Here is a 19,805-nt window from a genome sequence, read left to right as displayed (position 1 = left end):
TAGAAATCAGATACAAAAGGAAATCATGTTTCATAGTGACATGAAACAAGAGCAATAGATTGGGGAATTAAAACATCAGTTATAACTTTTACTGGAGAGAAAACCAAGATAACTGAAGAAATAAAATATACAACTAGATAGTCTTTCAAGAAATCCCAGTAATGAACAAAGAGCCCCTCTTCGCAAAGGAAGAGTTTATATGCGGGGGTTAGTTGTGTGGGCACATAACTGTGATTCTAACACTGGGGAGATCTAGAAAAGCAGATCAGGAGTTCAAAGCTAGCCCAGACTTCATGAAAGCCTGATTCAAAATAGCAATAATAACAAACAACGAATAAAAAACCCAAACAAAACGACACCCTCCACAAAGTACTGTATTAAATCCATTCATCCAAATGTTAAATTCCTTTTACTAAGGCCACATTTAGAGCAGCACAAAAGAAGTACTTAACCTAAAACTATGCACCTACCACAGTATGATAGTATAAAAAATAAATTAAGCATTTGAATAAATGCCAATTTTGTTTGTTGCAATCTTTTTTTCTTTTCTTTTTTTAATTTATTTATTTTATTATTAAAAATTTCCACCTTCTCCCCACCTCCCATTTCCCTCCCCCTCCCTTAACTCCCCTCCCCCTCCCTTGCCAGTCCAAGGAGCAGTCAGGGTTCCCTGCTCTGCTGGAAGTCCAAGGTCCAACCCACTCCATCTAGGTCCAGGAAGGTGCACATCTAAACAGACGAGGCTCCCCAAAATCCAGTACAAGCTGTGGGATCAAAACCCAGTGCCACAGTTCTTGGCTTCTCAGTCAGCCCTCATTTTCTGCCATGTTCAGAGAATCCGGTTTGATCCCATGCTTTTTCAGTCCCAGTGGAGCTGGCCTTGGTGAGCTCCCCTTAGACCAGCCTCACAGTCTCAGTGGGTGGGCTCACTCCTCGAGGTCCTGACTTCCTTGCTCATGTTCTCCCTCCTTCAGCTCCTCATTTGGGCCTTGGGAGCTCAGTCCTGCACTCCAGTGTGGGTCTCTGTCTCTATCTCTATCCATTGCCAAATGAAGCTTCTATGGTGATATGCAATCTTGACGGAATGTTTTATCAAACAATTGTGAAAGAAAAAAATCTCTGGAAGAATTTTAAAAGTTTAAAGGTTCTAATATTATAAACAGAAAGAGTATGTTCGAATTATGGGATTGCAGCTGGATTCAAGAGCGCAAATAGGAATGGTGAGATTGATCAGCCAGTAAGGGCTCTTGCTGCCACGCCTGACAACCTGAGTTGAATCCCCAGTGCTCAGTGAGTAGAATAAGAGAACCAGCTCACAACAATTATAACCCTGACACCTCAGGTTGCGTGCACTCACGCACACACGCACGCACATTTTAATTTAATAAAAATACTTTTTAAAAATTGCTACTCAACTAAGCAAGATTGAATGGATGGTTACAATTTTGGCTGCAACTTCCCAGCTTTCAACATTAGAAAAGAAAAGAAAAGCCCACAATTTTCATTCAAAGGGAAAAGTTTAAGGCAAATATAAGTGACTAAGGAATGCAAATGCAGACTTTATTCAACCTAGATGTTTATCCAGTTGTCTCAAGGATGTTAGGTCACACACAGTAGGGGGCAACAAATGACTATTAAGGGGACTAAGCCAAAGAAAATTTGTCTCATGCTGGCAACAGTCTAGCTGTCCACATTCCTTGAAGTTTAAATCAATCAACTTTTTAGAAATTTTAATTAGATGCTCTTTTTTTTCCCCTTTGAACTTTAGTTTACAAGACAGAGATGGAGATGTCAAGTGTGATAGTCTTCAGCGGAGGGAGCCCAAGGAAGCAGTGTGTACTTGATTATGAGTGAGCCCTTCCTTTCTTGCCTTTTGCCTACCACCCCTGAACACAATATAGAAATCAAATTCAAGTTGGGTTTTTTGTTCCACCTCAATTTCTTCTTCCTCTTTCTTGCCCCACCCACCTTCTACTTATACTTTTAACTTTTCATATAAGACAGAACTAGTATTCTCCAAGATCATAACCCAAAGACAAAATTTTGATTTTAAAATATATGTTTTATAGAGCTTGAGGTAGTCTATTTTTCTTCCCTGTATATCAGGTGAAATATAAAATCATGCTATTCTATTTAACACCTAAACTCCATTTTACCTAGAAATATTGTTCCTCTGTAACACACCTTATGCCCTAAGTAGATTTTAGGCTGATTTCCAGAAAGGTGTCTGAGCTTTTGACCCTTGCCTCTTGCAGCTGGGAAATGTGATGGAGTCCTATCTTTACAGTAGAAACGACCTTAATGTTTGATTTTCTCCTCTGACCATGTTGAGAAAATTGGGCTGTAGCTCAGGTTCAAGATAAATCAATAAACACTTTAAAGTGGAATTGGGTTATCTGAACACTAATTTTATGCCCCGAACTGATGTCTCAGTGAAAAATAGATCCTGTTTTCTCTAGCAGACTTATAGAGTAAAACCCATTTGGCATTTCTGAAATTTGTAATGTCGGGCTACCAACACTGTTTGCTATTCAGAGAATGGAAAATATCTCCAGTTTTCTAATGACTTTAATGGCTGTTTTAAGGACCACAGATGATTTAGGTTATTATTACAAACCCATAAAGCAATCACAGATCAAACCTTCACACAGTTGTTGTAATCCAGAATTTTTCTCTTACATATAGCATGCCTGAAACACTGAGTGTTCAATGGCAGATTAGCTCACATGGAAGATTTTCAAAATAGAACTAATATGTATAAACAGAATGCCACTTCTTTGTCTAACATTCATTATCAGTGCCTTACATTTGAACAAAAATTACCGTGTTTTTTTTTTATAGCTAATTTTACCCATGTAGCTGTCAAAGTAAGGAGAATAGGGAACTGTTTTCAGTCTTTCATAGAGATGCCCCAAAACCATCTGAAGACATTGATGTATAAGTATCCCTCTTGCACAAATATTCTTATTTCCCATTACATATTTATTTTATTTATTAATATTATTTGTATATATGAATTGGGGTATTATGTGTGGGGGTGGCAATCACACCACAGTATTTCTGTAGAGTTGAATGTATCAGTGTGGGATACTGTGTAGTTAGGAGTAGCCATGCCACAGAATGCCAATGGAAGTGAGAGGACAATCAGTGGACTTCCTCCTCTCTGACCTTCTCTATGGGTCCCACTATTGGAACTCAGATGGCAGCATTTTAGCTGCATCCTCTGAATCATCTAATTGGTCTTTATTCTAAACCTTACTGCATACAAAAACCAATAAAGTGTTAGCAAGTTTTAACTTCCTGTATGCTTTATCCCAAATTCCCTAACATAATTGATAGAGATTAACAAAAAAAGTAATACTGATTCATCAAAGAAATTTTAAGAGATGCCGTTTTGTAGTTTTAAGAGATTACAAGGAAAAAAGGAGATTTTTTCCAAAAATGCAAATAGATCACTGCCATACTTAGGAATGTCTCATCAGTAACATATTCATGGTTTGTTGGAGATCTTTTCCTTCAGTCTTAGAGATTTGTTTTCAGATCCCTAAGTATCACCTATAATATAAGAACCTAAATGTTTCTGCTAATAATATGTGGTCCCTAAAATGGGAATTTAACAGCATATTCAAGGCAGTGATCCTAGCATACAGAAAGATGAATAAGGCTTGTTAATGTAATCAGGACCATGCAATTTTACATGAGGCTGTGTAGCTGCTCACTCAATTCTGGAAATAACAAGACCAGCGTAAAGATAAACAATTATATTTTTAATTGCTATAAGGGGGAAACTCACGCCACAAGAATGGGAAGTCTGAGTTTCGCTGTGTCCCGTGGGAATCACCCAGAGAGAGTGCGTAACTGGTTTATCCCAGTTTTTCTTCCTGGGCTCCAGGTAGCCACGCCTTAACTAGGTTCCACATCTTAAAGGTGATTGGGTAACAGAGCTTCCCCTATCACATCCCCTTTTGTCTAAATAAGATCGATCCAAACCCAATACAACTATATACAATAAGAACATATTCCAAATATAAAATTACAAACAATATATGCAATATTAAGCAAGGAACACCTAACAAAAGTTTTACTAAACATTTGATTTCAAGGAGTCTAAATCTTGCATCGGAATTAAGCTTGGCTAAATCATGAAAAAAGTAACTACAACTATCTAATCTTCAACCCCATTGAAGATTTGAGAAGGAAAATAATACTACTTGAGTAAGCAGGAAGTGCAATCAAGCAACTTCCAAAATGTGCAACAAATGACAGAGACAACTGGCTACGTAGGCAATCACACAGTCTTAATTGCAATGTTGAAGCAACCAACTGTCTAAAATCTAAAATGATTGACAGACCATTTTCAAAGGCAAGAAACCTTTTAAAACTATCTTACCCTGTCTTGGCAGGATTTGACAGTCCTGTTTTATTCATTTACGGATACTATGTATCTTTGACGGATACTATGTATCTTTGTCAGTGGTTGAGGTATGGGCGTTTCTTTGTCCAGAGGCCAGTTCTTCCAAGAAGAAAACAAGCTCCAGGTGGAGTGCGTCAGTGCTCAACATTCATTCAGGAAAAGATCGGTGCTTCCAGGAGCAATTATGTCTCACTTTAACAGAACTCTAAGTTATTTAAATGCCATTTTCTACAGTTTTTTGAAGTGGTTAACGATTATCTTTCTATGTAGAATATAATCTTTATGTATCTAAAGAACCTGATTAATCTAACTATAAGTATGACAAACATATATGACTATTGATCTATAATTCTTAATACCTATATAACTTAAAGATTAAGACAATAAACAACTGTGTAATAAATGAGGACAATGACCTCCAAAAGTAAACAATGTATAAGTATCTTGATCAGAGGTAAAAATGTACACTGTAATATTATAAGTATATAATAATATATAAGAATGTTTTAAAAAGAGGTAGAAGCATGCATGCACACAATATTTAATATTATTTTTCTTTGTATCAATATACAAGAATCTATACTAACTATAATAACTCACAAACCAATCTATTATCCCATCATCCAATTTTCCCTCTTTTTCTTTTTTTACTAAAAGATTCCTGAGCTTAGAAAATTTTCCCCCAATCCTCTATAGATGGAGCTGCAGGCCGCTTCCCTCTGCCCAGCTCCTGCAAGGCTAGCTTTGTACCCGAAATAATTACGCAGAAACTGTATTCATTTAAATAATGCTTGGCCCATTAGTTTCAACCTCTTATTAGCTAATTCTCACATCTTGATTAACCCATTTCTATTAATGTGTGTAGCACCACGAGGTGGTGGCTTATAGGGAAGGATCTTAGCCTACATCTGTCTCTGGTCGGAGAATCATGGCGACTGACTCACTTCCCTTCTTCCCAGCATTCTGTTCTGTCTACTCCACCCACCTATTTTCTGACCTGTCAGGCCAAGCGGTTTCTTTATTAATTAACCAATGAAAATAACACATAGACAGATGACCCTCATCTATCAATCCTCAATTGTACACCAATTATAATCATCCCCTAAATGATGTCCCTAATCCTGAGGACAAACTTCTTTGGGAGAGGGGACAGCATCTTCTAGAATTACTTCCAGCTGTCATGGGGGCAATGTTCTGTCTACAGGATCCTGTGAAAGTACAATTATGGTTAAGTTTCAAGATTAATGTCTGATAAGATTGCAAATAGTCTCTGAGTATTTTGTGGAGGTCTGGCCCAAATGCTGTAAAAGATGTGCACCATTTCAGCTAACCAAGTTGGAACCATCTTTTGTAGCTGGTACCCAAAACAGGTCTTGTAGTAGTGCTATCAATATCATGATATCATTTCAATCTTGTAGAGTTGTTGTGGGGCCCCATCTTCTTCCTGGAAACTTCAAAGATTACTGCAGAAAACTTCATTACTCATTGTGGAAAACTTAAGCATTATTTTTATAGATATACAGACATATATAGTCAATGAAATATGATAAAGACAGAAATAGACATGAAAAAAAGTAAAGATTTTTTCTAAATTTTTTTTTTTTTTGCACCATATCACGGCTCCTGACATGAGACAGAAATTCTGGATTTTTCTCTTAACAACAGGCTTGGAATTAGAGAGGGACCAAGCCAGTGTCCAACTCCAAAACCAGCTCTATATATTTATAAATATAAATACATGCATATATATATATATGTGTGTGTGTGTGTGTGTGTGTGTGTGTGTATGTGTGTGTGTGTGTGTGTGTGTGTTCTTGACATCCATACTTATGGAACATTTTTGGTTTTCTTGATGGTCCTTATTGGGTAGTTATTGTTTAACTGTAGTTGTCAAAAATCCAGGGTCCCTTGAATTCTTTGAAGATGAGTGTTTTCCTGCAAAGATAAGAACAGAACTCTGTCCCCATCCTATATGGTTTTCTTACCACCTGTATGTCATCTCAATTTTGATTTCTTCACAAATGGAGGTAAACACATTTTCCTCATGTTTTAACAATTTCTCAAGAAGCACAGGAGTAAAGGTCCTTATGAGTCATTACCACAGCTTTGATCATAGGTTTGTTTTCACCCATAACCATTTTTGTAGCTTATAAGATAATACACAGTCAAGAACTTGAGCTATTAGCCAGGTGGTAATGGTGCACACCTTTAATCCCAGCATTTGGGAGGCAGAGGCAGGCAGATCTCTGAGTTCAAAGGCAGCCTGGTCTACAGCATGAGTTCCAGGATGGTCAAGGCTAAACAGAGAGAGGCTGTCTCAGAAAAAAAAAAGGGAGGAGGAAGAGGAGAAACACGAAGAAAGATTAAAATGGGGCTGGCAAGCACAACGAAGCAGACAGGAAACAGGTCCTCCATTCAGCCCACCTCTGGTCTGCCCTTGTAACCCCTGCAGTCCAACCCTTACCACCTCTTGTCACGTAACAGTGTACTCAGAGGAAAGCTCATTACTTCCAGGTCTGGGCTGGACAACACTGCCTTCACACTGAGGAGGCTAGTCCAGGGCACTGTTCATTCTGCTTTGTGAAATCTCCACCTCGGGGCAATCCTTTAAAGAGATTTAAAACCCTTCTGACACGTTTGCCATTTAAGCAAGCCGAGTGCAGTTAAAGAGTCAGCATGGGACCTGGGAGCGACTTTAGGAAGTGTCAAAATAATGAGTCTTGTTCCTTTTCTGCAAGAAGGGCTTCAGCAAGCCTCTGTTCTTCTTTATGCATACCTGCAGGCAAGGTTTTATTGGACAGGGTTACTCTCTTTGGGTCTTTAAGTTCTTATATTTTCTATTCCCCTCTCCCTCTTTTTTATTTGCTTTTTTTACAATTTCTGTTTTTATTTTGGTTTTTCTTCTCTTCTTGTTGTCCTGTTACTAGTGAGGCAGTATGAACTGATGCCCTACTATTTGTGAATTATAAGAGGCCATATTGTCCCATGCTCTGAAATGCTCAGGGTCGTGTGGCAGGAAGACACTGTGTTCCAGTGCAGTTCTTCATCTCGGCAGGAATGCGCTTGGCACCATGCCTGTAACTGGGGATATGTGACTTCTCTCCTACACACATCATTTTCCCCTCAGTGGTACCCTCTATCCCTTCCCTCTCAGTATTGTTCGCTGTAGTTCCTGTCCTCCACTCTTTCAGTTCACCTCCTTTAAGAGGTGCTGTGTTGTACCAGGCTTTTTCTTATGGGCCACCAAGCAGCACCCAAATCATGACACGGAGACTTATTATTAGTTTTGAATGCTCAGCGTTAGTTTAGCTCTTTTCTGGCCAGCTCTTTTAACTTAAGCTGTTTCTCTACCTTCTGCCTCAGAGCTTATTACCTTTTTTACTTTCTTTCTGTACATCTTACTTTCAGTGCATCTCGTGTCTGGCTAGCAGCTGCCTAGCTTGTGGCCCAGTGTGTCTTTCATTCTCTCCTCCTCCTTCTCTCCTTCCTCCTCTCTGGAGCCTAGATTTCTCATCCTATTTATTCTTTCTACCTGGCAGCCCCACCTATCCTTTGTCTGCCTAGCTATTGGCCATTTGGCTGTTTATTAGATCAAGCATGTGCTTTAGTCAGGCAGGGTGAAACAGATGTGACACACCTTTATACAATTAAGTAATATTCTGCAGCATAAACAAATGTAGTGCATCTTTGCCTAGTTCAAATAGTATTCCACAACACTGTTGGCACAATCTCTCCTTTTCTTTGATGTCTAGAGGGACCACTGGCAAGCAAGGCAAAGCCTCATACAGAGCCAATGTTCTCTTCTTGGTTGTCTTTACTCAGTATGGAAGATCTTGGCCTGAGTTCACGCTCAGGGAGCCAGCCCCAAGAGTTATCATCTCTTGTCTTCCATCCCATATTCAAACATTAACCAAAGATTAGAGTTTATATCTACTATATTTTTCTCAGATTGTTTTTATCTCCTTGCAAAGAAAATTCTCAGAACTTTTTGGAAGATGTTATATGAAAATGTTAGAGTGATTTCACCAGTCTTTTCTCTTTCCTTACATTCCCTCCCTGATCCATAAAATCACCTTTCTGAATTTTATTTTCATCATTTTGCCAATTGCTTCTGTCTGTTGCTCCTAGATACATAAATGATAATATTTAACTATGTTAACACAGACTCCATCTTATTCTTTTCTAATCCTAGTTCATCTGGTCTTTTGACACTCTTCATAGAGTGCTCATAACTATGCTCCATATACTGCCTTTGCTTCTGCTTGACATGTTCTCTGTCCTAGAGAGTTCCCATCTGGTTTCCTTAGGCCATGTCAAATTTATATATTATGGATAATATTTTATTACTCAGCACTTGTAATGCCCTGAACACATACAGCATGATGGAACTATCAGGAAGCTGAGAATATAGGAGCAGCTGTTGCCAGCAAATAAGAGCCATGGTCTCTATATCCTTATAGGAAGACACTCCAATGTGTTCTTTGCTTTATCACAAAGGTCCCTGTATTGGCTAGTTTTATGTCAACTTGACACAATCTACAGTCATTTTGGAGGAAGGTACCTCAGTTGAAAACATAAGCCTACTAGTCTGGCCTGTGGGAAAGTTTGTATGCATTTTCTTGAAAAATGATTAATATAGGAGGGATAAGCTCGCAGTAAATGGTGCCACAGCCTAGCAGGCAATCAATCTGGGGGTGCTGAAAATAGGAAAGATGAATAAGGTTTTGAACCAAACTAGTAAGCAGTGTTCCTCCATGGCTTCTGCATCAGGTCCTGCCTCCAAAGTCTCGCCTTGATTTCCTGCCCTGATTTTCTTGGTAATGGAGTGTGACTTGAGTGTTGTTACATAAAATAAACCCTTCCTTTCCCAAGTTTTGCTCTGTCAGGTTGTTTTACCACAACAGAAACAATTATACACGACTAACCAGGTCTCACAGTGTCCATCTGCTCCTTAATTCAGGTCTAGAACTTCTTTTCCCACCTTCTGACAAACTCCACAGCTTGACTTCAAAGGATCAACATTCATGTGGACTGGTGGACAGACCTTGCTTCCTAAATCACAGAAAGCACAGTCATTCCTGAATATCTCCTTGAAGTGATGTTCACTGATTTTTTTGTAGCTAAAGGAGAGTCTCTTTGTTGGAGGAGGAGGCCACTTGTTAGTTTCTGGCTGCTCAACCCCAAAATAACCACACAGAAACTGCATTAATTGAATCACTGCTTGGCGCATTAGCTCTAGCTTCTTATTGGTTAACTTACATCAAATTTAACCCATTTCTATTAATCTGTGTATCGCCACGTGTCTGTGCCTTGTTGGCTAAGGTTCTGATGAGCATCTGCCTCCGGTGTCTCCATGGCGGCTCTCTCTCTCTGCCTTCTTTCTTCCATCATTCAGGCCAGTTTTCCCCAGGCCAGTTTTGCCCTATCAACAGTCCAAGTCAGTTTCTTTATTCGTTAACCAATAAAAGCAACACATAGACAGAAGAACCTCCCACACCATCCCTTATTTATTTAATCTATCTATCTATCTATCTATCTATCTATCTATCTATCTATCTATCTATCTATGTATCTATCTATCTATCTATCTATCTATCTATCTATCTATCTATCTATCTCTAAAATGTGTCATTCCTGATAAGGTTGTTTATTTTCTATTATATTTTGTTTGTTTGTTTTATTTTGTTTGAGAACTGGTCTGGCTGTGCAGCCCTAGCTGGCTTGACCTGTGGCAATCTTTCTTCCTCAGCTTGCTGGTGCTAGAACTTCAGTATGAACATCACACTTAGCCCAGGGCTGTTTCCTCATGGATGTGATATGCACCATGATCCTGTTTTCTAGTATCCCTCTGCCACACTCACTGTGTCTATAGTTGTCACATTTATTGAGGCTTTACTAGCAGGGTGAGTAATCTGATTTGTAAGTAACTACCTGAGATGTTTATTTTGTAGGTGTGAGATAACATGCCATGCCTGTTGACAATGATTTTGTTGTGAGGGAATTCACAGGAAGGCAGTGGCTTCTCAGATAATGACACTGTAGTCTTGGAGCAGTGTGTTTTTCAGTGCTGTGTTCAAATTGCCCTCATGCTCCAAACAGGTACATGGCCTCTACACTTATTTTTTCCTGTTTCTTTTGATGGGTGGCAGAGACATTCATTCTACTTTTGAAAGGCAAATTCCATATAGGTCTAGAGGAAAATGAACTTTTCAGTGCCTTTAGAATATTGAACACTTCCCCATCCTGGCTCCAGTTTCAACTAACTTTTCGGATTTTCATTTGCCTGCCTGATTTTACAGACACCAGCTTTATTCCATCTCTCTTTACATGAAGTTCTGTACAAGTAGCTCAATCTGCTAGCCTCTTTCAGGTTGAGCAGTTAGCTTGGCTCAGTTTCCCTAGGGGATGACTCCCATCCTGCATAGTTAATGGAGTACACACCCACTGCCCCCATGACTTCTGCTCCCTGGGGTTGCTTTTATCATGGGTGTCTTAATATTTCACTCAGACTAATTTCCATGAATGTAGAGTAGTCCACAGTAATCCCACACCCACACCTATGTTTCTAACAACTCTTGAAAATTATTCTTGCACCTCCTTAATATTGATTTCTACTTATGAAAATTGTATTCCCACTCTGTAATTGTTTATTTTCCTTTTATAACATTATTCCCTTAAAAATATCACTCCAACAAATAATCACACAGTTCAGAATGGAGGATTTTTTTGTGTGTGTGATGAGGACAGGGCAAGTGGTCAAAACAATCCACAATATAAACCCGTGTGACAAAGTGGAAACAACTCTTTTTTTTTTTTTTTTTTTTGTAACACAGGAAGGCCACTTGTTTGTCCCGGCTGCCCAGAACCAAAATAATTACACAGAAACCATATTCATTAAAAGAGTGCTTGGTCCATTACCTCTAACATTTTAATGGCTAACTCTTATATTAATTTAACCCATTTATATTAATCTGTTTATTGCCATGTGGCAGTGGTTTGCTGGCAAATATTTGGCATGTCTGACTCTGGCTCCTCCATGGTGTCTCTCCCTGAGTCTGCCCTTCCTCCTCCCAGCATTCAGTCCAGTACTCCCCACCTACCTAAGTTCTGCTCTATTAACAGGACAATACAGTTTCTTTATTCATTAATCAAAAAAAGCAACACACCAACAGAAGACCCTCTCACATCACTTTTTATTATTTCTTTATATGTTTATTTATTTTTAGCTTGCCATTTCTCTCATAATTTTGGCCTTTTGCCAAGAATATTTTCTAGGCTACATTTATGCCTTAAATTCACATATCTTTATCTTAATCCATTTTTCAAGAGCTATTGACATTGTAGAAAATGAATTTCCCTCACTTTCTTCAGCAAATATTTTGAACACTACTCACTGATGCTCTGGTACTCAAGTAATCCCTAGGGGAATCACACCTTAGCAATTGTTGCCTGTCCTGAAACATTCCATCTTGTAGGGAAGCTCACTGGAACTCAAAATACTAAAAGCTGGCTTGTTGAGACACAAGAGAAGCCATGAGATTTAGAAGGCTCTGAAACTTGCAAAACTCACAGAGTTCCCACTGCCCTAAGATGAATAAGCAGTTAGGACCACTGAGGAAAGGAGGCTCAATGTGCCAACGTCTACCCGTCTTCCAGGCAACTTCAAGGTTCCAGCATCTATGGCCACCAGAGCTGGGATATGCTTTCTGAGAGCTGCCTTTGATTTAACCAAACTCCTTGAATAACTATTTACTAATATTCTTGTTCATAATCTCAGTAAGCTGTCGGTTATTGGTTCCCTATCTGGAATGAGAAGAGTTTGTATGTCTCTCCCCAGTGTCACACAACACATGTCAAATTTGTCACATTGAAGACAAATGCCAAATGCTTGGGTCTTTATGGTCTAACACTCAGCTAATTGTTGCTTCTTTGCAACTTTTGGCTCTCTCTCATACCCTACTCACCTGCATTGGTCTAGCGCTAGGCTACTAGATGTACATCATTTACATCATTTCAGAGCTTTCTACACTATTCCTTGCTTATGAATTAGTAAACACAGTGTTAATTCTTAAGATTGAAGAATTGTTTCTTGTTCTTCTGTTTTAAATATGCACTGAAGGAGAAGAGGATATGTTATAAAATTTTACACTTAAGATTTCAGCAGCATTGAGAGGAAGAAGAGAACTGCAATATGAAATTTTGGCAGAGTTGTCTGCTTTGTCATTTGTGATCTGTGGTGGCTGTTTCTGGAACCAGATGACATTTCATCCCGGTCACATTTAGTTCCTGAGTCAGTTGGGCAACACAGCAGCGCTGAGCCTTCTTGCAGATGCTTCTGTGACAACTATGGAGTCTAATAAGAAAGGGACCTTTGCTGTGTCTTATAAAGATCTCCTTGTTGAAGCGATTCTGTTAAACACCACAGCAAATGTTCTTCTAAAGTATTTCCCCACACTGTTCTTTTTCTAAAGGTCTAAGCCCATTTGTCAAAAGATAAATTTCATGCAGCCCACTGACATTCACAGTATAAAATCCACTGTTTCGGGACCTCTGTCTCATAGGCTTACTTACAGATTTACTGTCAGTTTCCAGTGCTCATTATTTCGAAAATTTACCCATTCTTTAATTTTATTTCTTAAGAATTTGGCTAAGTTTCTGTCTTTTCTCTCACAACCAGAAATCATCAACTATTTATGATGAAGTCTTAAAACTCGTGCTGTTTCCTTGCCACTCCTTAGAGTTTTTAAGTAACTTAATATAAAAAAAATTAGGTTTAGCAACTTCTCCTAATGTCTTTGGGACCCAGTCACCTGTTCTTCATACTGGACCATAGTTAATTCTGCATGATCTGAGATTAGGACAAGAACATACAAGCATTGCACCATAAGATTTTTCATTCATGTGGATTTGGTCCACTTGAAGAACAGTCATTATATAGACAGCAGTTTTTCTTCTTATGTGTTTAGTTTCCTAAACTGTGGAGTGAAGTGTCATTATTTTCTGAAAGTGTGTTGATAAGAATAGCATCATTGGTGATTTACATGCTCAGTCACTGTGTGTGATGCTGTTGCAGTTTGCCCCCAGTACACATCGTAGACTTATGATGGCCTCATGAGGCCCATTTTGCATTGGCACATTGAGTCTAAGAGGTGGCACACTTAATCAGGAACACAAAAAGGCTGAGATACAGAAACTCACTCAGTGCTGATTGAGTTTTCCTCTGGTCTGAGATCATCTTATGTTAAATTTCAACATAAAGGCAGACTCCTTATATACTTCTCCCCTACCTGAGCTTGCTATGCCAGCTCAATCTTCTGATTTTCTATAATATATAACTCCTGGTGTGATGCACTCTTGCTACTGAGGCTCAGACACACTCTTCACTTACATATGTGTCACAAATAGTCTCTGAGACTCAGTGAATTCCAAGTATCTTCCCCAACTGACCTTAGGGCTTTAATGTATTTGACTCACTCAGGTAAATGCTAAATTATTAGAAACAGACATTACTAAATACCAGGGTGTTGGGAGCACAAAGGTCCTTGTACTCACAGATCTATAGGGAAAGCAGGAATGCTAAGTACACATTAGAGTCCACTCAATGGAATGGACACATAACCTGTTCTTCCATCCAGAAGATGGAAAGATTGGAGGTGATTAACAACCTGACAATCTGTGTTATCTGTTGGGGCAGGCTATATCAACCTCTGAAGCCACAACCAGGACCCAAAGTGGCTAGTAATCTAACTGACATTTACATTACCTGTACAGTTGGGGGCTTCCCCAAACTCCCCAAGCAGGCCCAGAAATGACTAATAGCCCAAATGACCCCTACAGAATGTATGACTGAGACCAGGTCAAATCCTTCCCTGGGCCTAGGATAGACAGAATATCTCGAGAACCCAGCTTCTGGGAAGAAATAGCACAAGCCTTGAATTAAGTTTCGATGTAATTATGCTTTCCTGTGCACTGGGGATTGTATTACACCAGGAAACTTCCGGATTGCATTGTGTTTAAACATACTGGCCATAAACTGCCTGGCATCAGACTCAACCTGAACTAAGTTTGCAGTCTCACCTTTTTGGGGTTCTTTCCCTGCCTGACACCTGCAGGAACACTCTCAGCTGGGGAACACTGACACCCTTTTAAAGAAAAGCTTCCTTATCTACACTCTCACCCTAAGCATGATGACTCTTTTCTTTCTCTCTGGAGCTTCAGGCTCATCTCAGAGAAAACATCCTCCTTACTATATGAGTGTCGATTGCATTCACTATTATTTTAAAATTTTAGAAATATTAATTTTGTAAGAACAATATTGATAGCTACAACTATCAACTATGCAACTTGTCACAGTCCCATTTATTTCTCTAAAATACCCATTCTTATTCCCTAGGAGAAATCTGTAAAACACAGATAGAGTTCAACACTCCTTGGATGTAGGTATGGGAAACTGCATTAAGAATTTGCTACTTCAGTATTGACTGTCGAAGAATCAAACCACAGAGAAAGGGTGGCATTTGTGTCCTGTTATTCTGTGCCTGTCCTAACAGTCTAATGATGGGATGTGGGCTGGAGAAGTGAGAATCTTCTGCTGTCCATCTTGACTTAGTAACTAGAGCCTCTCTTTTCTGAAATCCCTTGTCCTTTAAATTCATGCTTTGATTGATCTCTTGAGTTATATCCATTTCCAAGACAGAAATGAGTGCCGAGTGGCTAACAGTTTTCCCACTCCTTGCTTATTACCATTGTAGACCATCAAAGTCAGAAATCAATAAGATCACCTGAAAGTCAACTGCGCTTTGTTCTGGCTTCCATCTCTCATGCACCCTGATTTCTGGGGGCTATGTTCTGTTTGCTGAGCATCACAGCTAAGGTTGGCCATGCCATCTCAGTTCCTAATTTTCTCCATCAACAAGAGTATGCAGTCCAAGTTTCCAGCATTTGCTTACCTGATGTGATTCCACTGCAGTTAACGGTTCCAAGAATATTAACATCCAGATGCACAAATGACTAGAAACTCTGTTGTTCATTAGAACTGGATTGTGCTTCCAACACAAATTTTCTTTTTAGTTTACTTAGCTTTCCTTCTCCAACCCTCTTCCCCATACCATTTCTCTCCCTTTTCCCTTCTCCCCCAATATCCTTCCTCTTCACTTTTCCTCCATATCTTTCCTCTTTCCTTTCCTCCCCTTCCTCTTTCCTCTCCCTTAGCTTTCCTCTGGCCTAAGCTGCCTCCCCTGTCCTTTTCTTTCCCCTTTCTTCCCTCCCCCTTACTGTTCCAGATTTTTTCCTTTAGCTTCTAAACTAGTGTCTGAATGAAATAAATTCTCACAATATCTAAATCATACAATAGTTTTACCTCTGATCTTAGTAACTATAAAGATATGTATAACAAGGAATATTTCTCAACTGTTAGCAGGGATTCTAAGACGCTGGCCTGAAGGGAAAACCATGTGAGAAATCAATTCTTTTAGCTCTAGAATCACAGATTTTCCTCAATAGAATTACAACGCTTGATGTTGCTAAGTCTTCATTTCTATAGTGCTTAGATAACCATTTTGCTATAAATTAATAACTGCATCCCTTGTTAATTATTTATGGATATTAATTAAAATTCTGGTGACTTGCAACTTTCTTGAAAATAGGAGATTTTCATCAAACCTTCATGATCAGAGGACTTTTAGAACAGAGCCTTTGAAAAAATCCTTAAAAAAAAGCCCACTTCCAAAATTCTGGACTCATTTTTAAGCTTGTTTTAGATAAGTTATGAGCTGTTGAGCTTCCTAATTTTGTACAGTTCTAACTGCACAAATTCCTTCCCAAACCACTATAACAGACCTAACAATGTGCTCAAATAGCTTTGGATTTTTGCAACATTAGTGAAAGTTAAAGCTTATACCATTATTAGTCAAAGATTTCAATTTATTTCCTCTCTCATCTCCTTCAAAATTTCTTTCATTGATATCTACTTCTGTGCTATAATAAACTGTTTAGTCTATCACAAAGGAAAAGTAGAATAGGTACCAATATTCAACAAGGGCTTTATGAACTATTCATACGTGACTCTGTTCATTATATCATTCCATCTCGTGCAATGAAATTTCGATTATCAGTCTTCCAGATGTTGTTATATGAGGTACAAGGTTGGTGCAATCAGAAAATTATTGTGTTCTTCAGACCCCTACATCCCCATATAGTTGTAGAAAAGAGGCAAGACTTTAAATGTACAGAAGCATAAACTGGAGAATGGAAACTTCTTTAACTAAGTAGGTGGCAAGGAGAACATTCCAGTCTCACCCATATCCAATAATCCTCACACATACCAAAATGCTTTTCATTGTTTTTATCAGCCTGTGTTGCAGATCATGTCATACAGTTATACATGTCATACTTCTGAAAAGGTGAGGTGCTTCCTGGCCAAATGTCAAGAAAATGACGAGGAAAGACTGTTGCTCCCTCTAAAAGTGCATCAAAAGATTTATCTCTAAACCAATACTAATAACAAACTTGTATAATAAGAGATATTATCATAAAATTTATTTTGAAACTATAGAATAGGGGCAAAGTAACTAAAATCAAAGGAAGATTAGTATTCCACAGAAGTATAGAATTTTCCACTTGATAATATTTGACAGCCATTATTCCCTTCTGTTTTTAAGACTGAACTTTAAGTTTCTACCTGGTATATCTGATGCAAGAATATGTCCTAAAACATGACACATTCATACGTTTGACAACTGTGGTTCCATGTACAAGTGCCCTTATGATCTTTGTGACTTAAGACTACATACGTAATGTCAAGACAGCTTCATTTCATAGTGGTGGTAAGCATGAGGAATAAATCTCAGGGAGAAAGTAAACCGATAGTGAGAGATCAGGGACAGAAAAATAAAACTATGTGTATATAACATACCAGTGAGCAGCTTGAGATAGAGTTACAAAGTAAGGCTGGCTGTTTTCTAAGTAGATGCATATTGATGCTTGCTAACTTGATGTATACTATGTGCACTGATGTCTGCTAATTTAATCTATTTTATGTGGACTGATGTTTTCTGAGTCAATAAATACTATGGGGACTGACTGGGAACTTTTCTCTCCTAGTCTTGTTATTGATACTTTTTAACACTCAGTCATATATCATTTTCATTCATCCTAACCTAGTATTTTTTCAGTACCATAAAAACTGTTTACCTGTGAAGCACAAATTGTTTCTAGAGCTTTTGAAACGTTCAACTTCCTTCCTTACATTCATTCTGACATTATATATACAACCAGAAAGGTCTACGAAACAGAACATCCTTGTGTTTGGGTCAGAAGCACTTAGCGGTATTATTGTACATTTATCTCAGTTTCATCAGTGTAATTTTCTTAGCCTAAAAAACAAATCACAATTCTTTACCCAATTCATAGCATATTATTTGATTGTCTATTGAAAACAAATACATACATGATTTTCATATTTCTGTGGATAATTAAGTAAAATTAACTTTAGGAAGGTATTACTGTTAACTCCTCATTTAAGAGACTATTAGGCCACTTTCACCCGTACAATGAGGAAATACTGTGTATATTAAATATAAATGTGACTTTCCTAGGAAGTGACTAGACATAGAATGTCTACGTGAGTCTATGACAGCCATTCTGTTTTATATGATAATTCTCCACTTTCTAGAGTCAGACTATTTTGTGAAGTATTCTAGATTGTATGTTCTTTATAATAGTAAATAAAACCTGTTTTCCTTATTTAGTATGCCAGTACCTACCAAAGATCTGTACCAAGTCCTCTGCATCTATGTTATGGCTTCTACTCCAGATTTTTGTGGGATTCTGTAGTAGGAACGTTGGGCTGTGTCCCACCACCTGGCTAGCTTTACCCAAAATAATTACACGGAAACTATATTCATTTAAACACTGCTCGGCCCATTAGTTTTAGCCTCTTATTGGCTGACTCTCACATCTCAACTAACCCATATTTAGTAATTTGTGTAGCACCACAAGGTGGTTGCTTATGAGGAGAGATCTTAACCTGCATCCGACTCGGAGAAGAGAGGCATGTCAACTGCCTGAAGCATCTGCCTTCTCTCTCCCAGCATCCTGTTTAGTCTACTCCACCCACCTATGTTCTGACCTATTGGGCCAAGCAGTTTCTTTATTAATTAACCAATGAAAGTCCTCCATCAGGATTCCTAGTGTACAAATGAGTGACTCATGGGTTTCTTTGCCTTCTCTTAGACGAATACCCTCTTGTACCCTTTTGTTGATTTGTCTTGTATGACTTCAGTGTGATAGTTTTTGTTTTTTCTTGTTATATTTTATTTTGTTATATTTCTAGAATGAATAAGTGAACAGATGAATGAAAACCTATACTAGGGTAAAGGTTAATAACTGAACTTTCATTTATATGTGCTGGGAGGAGGAAAATCAGCTTCTTCCAATGGAGTGTCACTAGAGTTAACCATTCCAGGGCTGATTGGCCTCATGTTCAGGCATAATCAACACATAATAGACTCCATAGACTTTTTGTTTCTGTTTCTTTGTGTGTGTGTGTGTGTGTGTGTGCATTTGTGTGTATGTGTGTGTGTGTGTGTGTGTGTGTGTGTGTGTGCTTTTATGTGGTTAAAGTTTAGTATTGTGTTTTTTGTTGTTTTGTTGATTTTTGGTTTTGTTTTGGGTGATGTTTTATTTTGATTTCTTGGTTTGTAGGAGTTTGGTTGTTGTATTATGTTTTTGTTTGTTTCCTTGAGAAAGATCTTAAAGTTGAGTGGAAAAGGAAGGGAGGGGATCTGGAAGGATTTGGGGGAGGAGAATTATTCAAGCACTGCAATTGCATGTACAAAATCACAACAGACAGACAAATAATTAAAAACAATAACAAAAGAACAATATCTAAAAGTTCACATCTATGTCTCTTTATTCTCTCTTACTTGTCCTTTGTTCTAATTCTTCTGTCCTGACTATAATTTCTTAGCTTGAATTCTTTATCTCAATTTTAATTCCAGTTCTCTTCTTCTTCCTCTTCTTCTTCTTCTTCCTCTTCCTCTTCCTCTTCCTCTTCCTCTTCCTCTTCCTCTTCTCCTTCTCCCTCTCCCTCTCCTTCTCCTTCTTCCTCTTCCTCTTTCTCTTCCTCCTCCTATTAGTTGAGAGCCTGCCTCTACTTGGAAGGTTCTGGAAGATGAATTACATGCTACCCCTTGCTGTCTGTTCTGTTCCTTCCTTTTTGCAGTTCTCTTGTAACCGTGCCAGTTGCCATGGTGACCCTGCTGTCTTTGAATGCTTCCCAGAATATCTCTAACACTAGAAACTGGGCCCAGCAATGGAAATGTGTAGGCACAGCCCCAAAGTCCCTTCAAAATCCAACAGGTGTCCAGTAGCCCTGCTAAGCAGAATGAAG

The sequence above is a fragment of the Arvicola amphibius genome, chromosome 12 (assembly GCF_903992535.2).
Source record: "Arvicola amphibius chromosome 12, mArvAmp1.2, whole genome shotgun sequence".
NCBI lineage: Eukaryota > Metazoa > Chordata > Mammalia > Rodentia > Cricetidae > Arvicola > Arvicola amphibius.
This window is presented reverse-complemented; position numbering follows the sequence as displayed.